This window comes from Mus caroli, chromosome 2, assembly GCF_900094665.2.
Source record: "Mus caroli chromosome 2, CAROLI_EIJ_v1.1, whole genome shotgun sequence".
Taxonomy (NCBI): Eukaryota; Metazoa; Chordata; class Mammalia; order Rodentia; family Muridae; genus Mus; species Mus caroli.
The window spans coordinates 166,043,620-166,051,945 of record NC_034571.1 but is presented as its reverse complement, the minus strand read 5'-3'; positions in this window follow the sequence as shown (position 1 = coordinate 166,051,945).

The following is an 8,326-nucleotide window of genomic DNA, read 5'->3' as shown; positions in this document are numbered from 1 at the left end:
CCAGGCCAGGGTGGGGGGAAAAAGCTGTGGGCAATAAAGAGTGGTCAGGCATCTACACTTGGGCACTACAAAGTTGTGGGAAAAGGTTCCTAAACTTAGAGACAACCCCTCAGTCCAACTCCTCCAAAAAGAACTTTGTGTTGAGGTTATGCCCACGTTCCCTCGAGCTGGGGTTTCTGGTCGCCTCCCAGTCTCTGGAACCACGCATCCCACTCGTTGCTACCCTGGCTTGGGGGGTGGGGGGGTGGGAGCGTCTCCCAGGGGCCCCCAGGGCTGCAGCTGCCGCACTCAATGAACAGAGCAGCTCCGGAGGCCGGGGTCACCGGCAAGCCTGGATGACAGACCAATATCTGCAGAGCGACTTTATGGGGTGTCTTGCCCTCAATCTTGCTCTCAGCTTTGGGGTCTGATTGGGAACAGTTTGGCCTGACTTGAGGGTCCCCTGCGTCTCCCAGGTGCCAGGAGGCAGACGTGGGAGCCGCGCGTAGGGCCAGGCTCGTGAGCCCCAGGTGCTTTTGCTTTTAAGAGCGCGTGTTCCTGTGCTTGTGTGCAACAGTATCCGTGTGAAAAGTATCTTTGAGACACATAACACAATGAATGCATGGAGGAATCGAGGCCCGGAGAGCAGCGGTGCGAGCTGATAGAGAAGAGCTGATTCGGATGCCGAGCTCCTTAAAGACAGGGGCGCCCACTCCCCCCGCAGCGGTTGACGATCAGCGGGGGCTGCTCGGGAGGTGACAAGCAGCCCAGACCCCGCTGGGGCCATAGAACCAAGCACTGCTGCTCCAAAACCACAGGCCCCGGGTTAATTTCGTGGAGGGAAATAAGAGGAACCCTGTGTGCAGACCCCAGGGGATATTTGTGCAGTGAGGGAAGAGTTCCGGCAGCCCACCCTGCTGGTGAGAGCTGACCCCAGTCACGTGGCAAAGCCCACTCCTCCTCCTCCTCCTCCTCCTCCTCCTCCTCCACCTTCTTCTTTCTGTGCTTACGGCGTTAGTAAACAACCGCCGAGCCGGTCTCCCGCAGGAACATTGGATTAGAGCTGTGGGCCTGTTCTCCTCCATTCTCAAGAGCACACATCGGCCTCCCCCCAACCCCCCTGCAAAGCAGGGGCTTGTTTACTTCTGGCTAGAGCCTGATCTCCCTCCTACGCTGGACTGGACGGCTGTGTTTTAGTCATCTTTGTACCCACTGCCATCTCATCTGGCTTGTAACAAGCTCCGAATAAATGGTTTTAAAATATATGCACGAATATTGGAGACCTAAGATTTACGTTCCCAAATGTCTGTCCTCCATCCAGTGTCTCTAAAGCCTTTAGAGCCTTCTAATGTATATATTTTAAACACATCTATATGTCCAGTTTACATAATCTTTGCAATCAGTTGGCCTGTCCACCTCTCTAAGGTTATTGTGCAGATCAAATACAAGCACTTTGTATTTGATGTCAGATTCTGGGACAAATATTATATAGAATGGTAATTTATTCATTTTCTGCATTCAGCAAGCTTAGCAGAGTTATTCCTGGTGTTGTGTTCCAGCCCATGATGACGACCCTTCCTGGTGAATCTTAAATATTTATTGTTGGACATTTAGGAAACCAACCAAGCTTGCATCTCTTTGAGAGAAATGAACAGCGTTCGCACATATGAAGAATAGAACAAGAATCCTCTTATTCTCAAAACAGGCACCTCAAGCAACTCCAGAGCTCAGTAACAGGGAGATAAACCAGGAGCTGAGCACAGGAGCCAGCCAGAAGGAAGGCAGCCGGGAGCAGCTGAGCCCTAGCCCCGTGGAAGCACAGGATTCTGGGCATGAACTAGTGTCAAGAGCTGGGGAGAAGGCATGTCTGTCTGCTCATTTGTGGTCATGCCCATGTAGATTCTGACCCACATTACAGGAGAATATTCCAATGTTCTTAGCTGTTTTATTTTTCTGTCGAGTAGCTTCAGATTTTTTTTTAAGCATTCCCTCTTAGCCAAGTATGTGTTACCCTGAAACTGAAATCTAGGTTGATGGTTTTATATTTTAAAAGCTTTCACTGTGACTCACTCTTGGCCCGGGGTAGGATTCTACAATACTCCCTAAGCTTACAGAGCCTTGGTGTCTTGTTTCTTGGGCTTCAGACCCACTCTCTAATGTTTTGCCAGTGGGTCCAAGAAGTCTCTTTTGGGAACAAGTGTTCCAGTGTCTACTCATCCTTCTAATCAGTGCCCGAAGGGGGCCGTAAACATAGACTTACTGTGAAGCCAGGCTGCCAGCAGGAGCAGGCTCTTAAGAACAGGTTAGTGGCTTGACAAGATGGGTTCCTAGCACTGTGAGATTCACACAGTTTTTAGGAAAGAAATGTAAAGGAGATGCTGCGGCTGGGAAAGCCCTTAATCCCAGCTCAACCCAGCGAGCATGATGGGAATCTGTTCCTGCAGCAGTCCAGCCATCTGAAAGCACTGGTTTGGTTCCACGCTCCCAAAGAGGAAGGCATAGTTATGGGAACTGAACGCTATCCAAGCACATGTTGGGGATTCTTGTTTAATGGTTTGGGAATCCAGATGCGTCTGTAACGTTCCTTCATAGGAAGGGAGTTTAGCTAGTCCCAATGGACACCACTGACTTTTGACCTTTTAAAAAGGCAGGTGGCCGTTCTCTCACCCACATGAGCAGCAAACATTCCTAAGCTCCCTATGCCTAGGAAATGGCTTCCTTGCACAGATCTGACAGGCAGGCCAGGCAGACTCAGGAAACAGTAGCTTTGTATTCTGTCCACCTAAATTGTTGCTCACAACCTCAAGGGTTTCTGACCCCCAGAAAGCACCGCAGCTCTGCCTTCAGCTCTGATGCTCATCCCACTGCGGAGAATGGTAAGAGGCATAGGTTTGGTTTCATACAGACTCCATTAGCCTTCTGTCCTAGACAATTCAATTCTATAAGCGTTTCTCAAATCCTGCTGGTGGCAGGGGCTAGCTGTTGGTCAAAGGGGACAAACTGACCCAAACTCTTGCCCTCAAGGGATTTTTTCCCTTTCCACTTCAAGTGCCCAAATTCTAACTTCCATCACGTGGACATTTCCAGCAGCCCCATGACAACCACACGTCTCTTCTTCCCCTTCATCCATCCTCCACAGTGCAGCCACTGTGACCTTTCCCTTCCAGAGCACAAATCTGATCATGTCACTGCCTGATCGAGGCCCTGAGACAGCTCCCTCTGGCCACAGCAGCCTCTTCAACCAGACTGCACAAAGCAGGTGCTTTCTCAGCTGAGCTATTGCTAATATTAAGTACAGACAGTCTCGGCTGGCAGAAAAATTAAGCTAATGGATGGACTAGTCTCCTTCTTGAGTATTTTCTCTCCTCATTTTCTCTTCAAAGTGTCGGTCCCTGCTATCGCATGGCTGTATTAGAATATAGTGTGGGAGCTGATCTGATTTATTCCAGGAACATTCATTTAATCACCGGCCCATCCCCCACCTGCCATGGCCCCATCTTTCCTGATATTGGGCTTGCAGAGTCTCCATTGTGTTCCTCAGCAGAGAGCCCCTGGGATGGAGGGCCAGCATCCAAAGCCCTTTCTAACCTGCCCCACAGTGGAAGTCCACCCCACGGCTTCATTTAAGAGTCTTTCTTGGCAAGAGTGGCCTCTTCCTAATCGGCTTGGAAAACATGTCCTTCCAGATTGAGCGCCCCCTACAGTCTGGTGCAGTAAAGGTCTGGGGAATGGATGGAAAGGTTAGGTAGATGGGAAGATGGATGGATTCCTAGATGAAAAGATGAAACTGAATGCATTAAGTAGCAGAAATCTCCATAAAGACAAGATACCAAGTGGGTGATGTGAACAGAGAGAATGGAAGTTGAGTCTACATCCAGTGCCATTTTTCAGCCTCGCCAGCATCTTCCTCGCCCAGGCTGGGCCTTTCTAGAAATGGTTTCTTTATGCAACCTGGATCCCCTCGATCTAAAGCCACCTTTTTATTGTATCCTTATGGGGAGTGGACTTGCCTTTTTCAGAACCCACATTTGGTCAACCTCAGGACTCACATAATATCTAACATCCTGGCTTTTGGTCTCCGTGGCCAACCAAGCAAGGGGCCTCTTTGGAACGGCACGTAGCAGCAAAGCATATCCGCATTTCTTTGGCTGGGATGATGTTAACACATGTGGCCTCAAATAAATCAGTTCCCATCATAACCATCACCCTTGGCAGGAGCATGAAGCTGCTGTGCCTCATATGTGTGACTCACTCCTGGTGATAGAAAGGAAACCGTTGTCCTTTTGTACTGATGAGTACTGAGAGACAGCCAGCTTGTCAAGTTCTAGTGTTTGGGTTTGTTTTGTCGTTGTTGTTTGTTTGTTTGCTTGTTTGTTTGGTATAACCACTGACCTGCTCTGGCAATTTGTTTAATGTGCAAGTGCAGAGCTGGATGTTGGCCTTCTCCGTGATGCCACTTCATTACCAGGAGCTTCTCATTAGCTGTGGGGTCAGCACTCTTCAAATCAGACTGGCTTAAGTTTAAAAGCACATCCCGTTGGTTCAAGTAAACAAAAACCCTAGGTGTGTCAGGATCTAGAGGGCGAGCAGTGTGTCCATTCTCCTCCTCGGTCCTTGGTTTTCATTCTCAGGCCAGCCCTCCCGAGAGGTGACAAATTGGTATCTTGAAAGCTCTGTACTGGTGGCCTATAATATCACAGCCCCAGCAGGAAGCAGAACACTTGTCTTCTCAATGGTTTTAACAAGTCTTATAGTTGATTCTCATGGACAAGTCTTAGGTCACATCCTTAGCCCTACACCCTGAACTGGTAAGAAATAGTGATCACCCACTGTTTCAGCCTTATGACCTCTTAAAATAACTTAGGAAGGTAAAGGGTCTGGAGTTAGACCCCATCAACTAGCGTGTTAGAACCAAGAGTATGGGTGTCTGATGTTTTAAGTGCAACAGACTTGTGGCTCTAGCCAGTTTTCTATCCACTGTGTGGTCTACATGTTTGCCATCTGTCTTTTCCTAGAACTCACTGCTGATTCTCCTTCCTTGTTGGGATCTTTCTCTGGTCCAGCCCTATGTTTTAACCCATTACTTTCATTTCTGGGGTCACCTGCCCATGGGCTATCTCCATAAACTCTAGAAACACCCTTCACTTTCCCTCTGTGGCCAGCTGCCAGAGTTCCTGGAACATCCTGCAGGCACCCTCATGAGCTACTGGGTTTCTCTCTGGAATGCATCCTGCCTCCTGAATTCTTGATATGAAGTGGTGGCCCCATAGTGTTCTTACTAGCTTCATTCTCTGGTTCTGACAACAGCTGGCATACCATCCATGACCAGAGTTCAAAGAAACTGCATCTAAATGGCCAATCACCTTCTGCTGTCCAGTCCTTCCCCACAACCCCCGGACTGATCCTGTCCTCTTTAGTCTGGAAAATCACATCAATAACTAATCTAGCTAGACTCCATGACCCACAATAGGGGTCAGCTAGATTCCATGACCCCTATTGTGGGGCATTTCCTAAACCATCTCCTTTCTAGAAAGATCAGTCTGTCCACATGTCACTACTGATGATGTTTTTGTTTTGTCTTCCTCCTGCCTGTAGAAGAAATGGATTTAGACTGCCTTAATAAACCGGAAGTGTCTCTGTCCTCCCTACCACACCCACTTCTAATCTTGCCACACTGCTGTTTCTGTCCATTTTATCTTTGATATCCTCTCCCATGAATGCCTGTCTCCACACCATCCCCTTCTACAAATTTTCTGTTTATTTTCAAGGTAGAACTCTGGTGTCACCAAGAGCCCCCATCCTCCATCCCTACCCCAGCTATGACTTCAGCCTCTTTTCTGAGGGCAAATACTGCTGTCTTTCATGGCTTGCAGAACACACTGCCCCTCTTGTATTGGTGTGCTTTTGTGTTGTCTACTCCACCGGATGTGAAAGGGGTAGAGGATAGGCCCTGTCTGACTTGCCCCCAAGCTCTACTTCCTCTGGGGATTGAGCAATGAATGTGCTAAGAGCCTCCTACTTGTCAGCAAGCAACATCTCTAAGCCACAAGGGAACTGTGTGTTAATGAGAAGGTTGTATGAACCTGAGTAGTGATTTTGTGTCTTCAACCAGAACATCTCCTCCTTCTGAATGGCTGACTCATCCTTAGCTGGCAGTCTAAATCAATGCTCACCTCTAGCTTGGACTGTCTGAAGTAAACACATACCACTGTCTCCATCTTTTTCTCTTCCCTTCTCAAGTTCAGTTCTAAAACAAGTTTAGTGTTTCCTTTGGCCATATCAGCTGTGGCATCACTGCCATATCAGGACGGGATGGCAGATTCACGTCAAGACTTCTGATTGAAATAAAGGTCAATGGAGAAGGACTCTTACCAAATTATGTCTGGAAACGCATCTAGACTTCAGACAGGTTCTGAGCAAATTCACTCTGGGTTCTCTGTTTCTCCTCCTCCTCCTCCTCCTCCTCCTCTTCCTCCTCCTCCTCCTCCTCCTCNCCTCCCCGTGCCTCCCTCCCTTTCCTTCCTTCCTTTCCTTCCGTCTTCTTCTTTGTCTCCTCCTCCTCCTCCTCCTCCTCCTCCTCCATCTCCATCTCCTCCTCCTTCTCCCCCTCCTCCTTCTCATTCTCCTCCATCTCCATCTCCATATCCTTCTCCTTCTCCTTCTTCTTCTCCTTTTCCTTCTCCTTCTCTTTCTTCTCTTCCTCCTGAGGTATGGGTGATTATGGGAGCTGGAGTGGAAGGTGCAGACTGTGCTGTCTTCTGAAGGATGGAGGAACTTCAGCCAGGACCTTGGTGAATCCCAAGCTCACACTTTAAAGTGTTTTGAAAGAGCTAGCTTAGGTAGTGGTAGTTGGCTACACCACTTTGGCTCCCAGCAGGTCACATGCATACACCCACCCAGAAGCTATCTGTATTCGAGAATGAAACACACACACACACACACACACACACACACACACACACACACACACACACACACACAAACGTCAGTTAATTTTAATATGCCTTGACTTGCTCAAAGGCTGGGCAGTTCTAATCCTCTGCTCAGCTAGCACACATTTCTCTCTAGTACTCCTGCCTCAACACCTCCTAAATCTGTGTTTTATCTTTGGTGCCCTAATTCCTTCCGGGAAGCCCCCTAGTCTTGGCTGCCTAAGATGCTTCTAGGCAACTTTTTGGAGGGCCGCATTCCTTTTCACCTACATTTCAGATGATTTTCCTTCTGCAGCTCTAAATCCGATCTGTCTCCCTTCGAATCACGGTGATCCTCTGTCTTCTTTTATCCCAGTTCCTAGCCCATGCAAATCCAAAGGTCCTATCTCAGTTTGCCTGTCCAGCCATTGGCTGTTGGCTCTTTATTGATTGATCAAAAAACAACTGGAGACAAGGATCTTCAGCATTTGGACCCACAGGTTCCCAATACTGGGGGCCAGATTAATTCAAATCATTGGAACCAATCCCCAACAGGATAACATGGGAGTTCTCTATGTGACTTGTATTTGCTGCTGTGACAGGAGAACTGTCCCTTTCTCCACTTCCCTGATTCCCCAGGGAGAACATCCAGCAATCAGTATTGGAATCTGACCCAATCAATGGAGGAACCAATTGCTCTATTGAACCACTGAACAGCTTCTGTAAGTCCTGCATTGTGGGAAATGCTCTAGTATCACAGAGTCAGTTACACTCTCAAAGAACACACAGTCTAGCCCAGGGACACAAAACCAACAGACGGGAAACAATTAGCAGGCAATGGAGCTTGGAAAACTATGCTGAAGTGACTGCTCAGGCGGCAGCAGGGTGGAAAGGATGAGATGCAATTCAGCGAAAGCTTTCTTGACAGAGCAGGTGAGGGAAGACCTAAGTGTGAATGATGGGAAAGGGCTTCCAGAGCGAAGAATACTACCAGCAGGGATACTGGTGAAGCTAACAGAACTAACAACAATAGTGTTCTGGTATGACTGGGACTGAGAGTGGGTGTATGATGTGACTCAGCCACTCTCTCAAGTCTGCTGTCTATTGAACTCACAAAGCCCTTGAGTTGACTAATGTAAACATTGCTAAGACTCAGGAAGAACAGACAGGCCAATCTTTTGAGGTGGTAACTTTTTAAGGTTCAAGATGTTTGGAGGAAAGGAGAATCATTTCAATCTGTAGGGAAGTTCTTTAGGACACAGAAAATAAACAACTGAATCATTTCAGGAAGTTCCTGAAACCAACCCAATACCAGCCTCCTCCTTCCCCAAGCTTATATAACATCAAGAGCTGCAGGGAGACACTCTTGGACAAGCTGAGATGTTGTCTTCATTAGGGGTTTATTGCTGTGAACAGATACCATGACCAAGTCAACT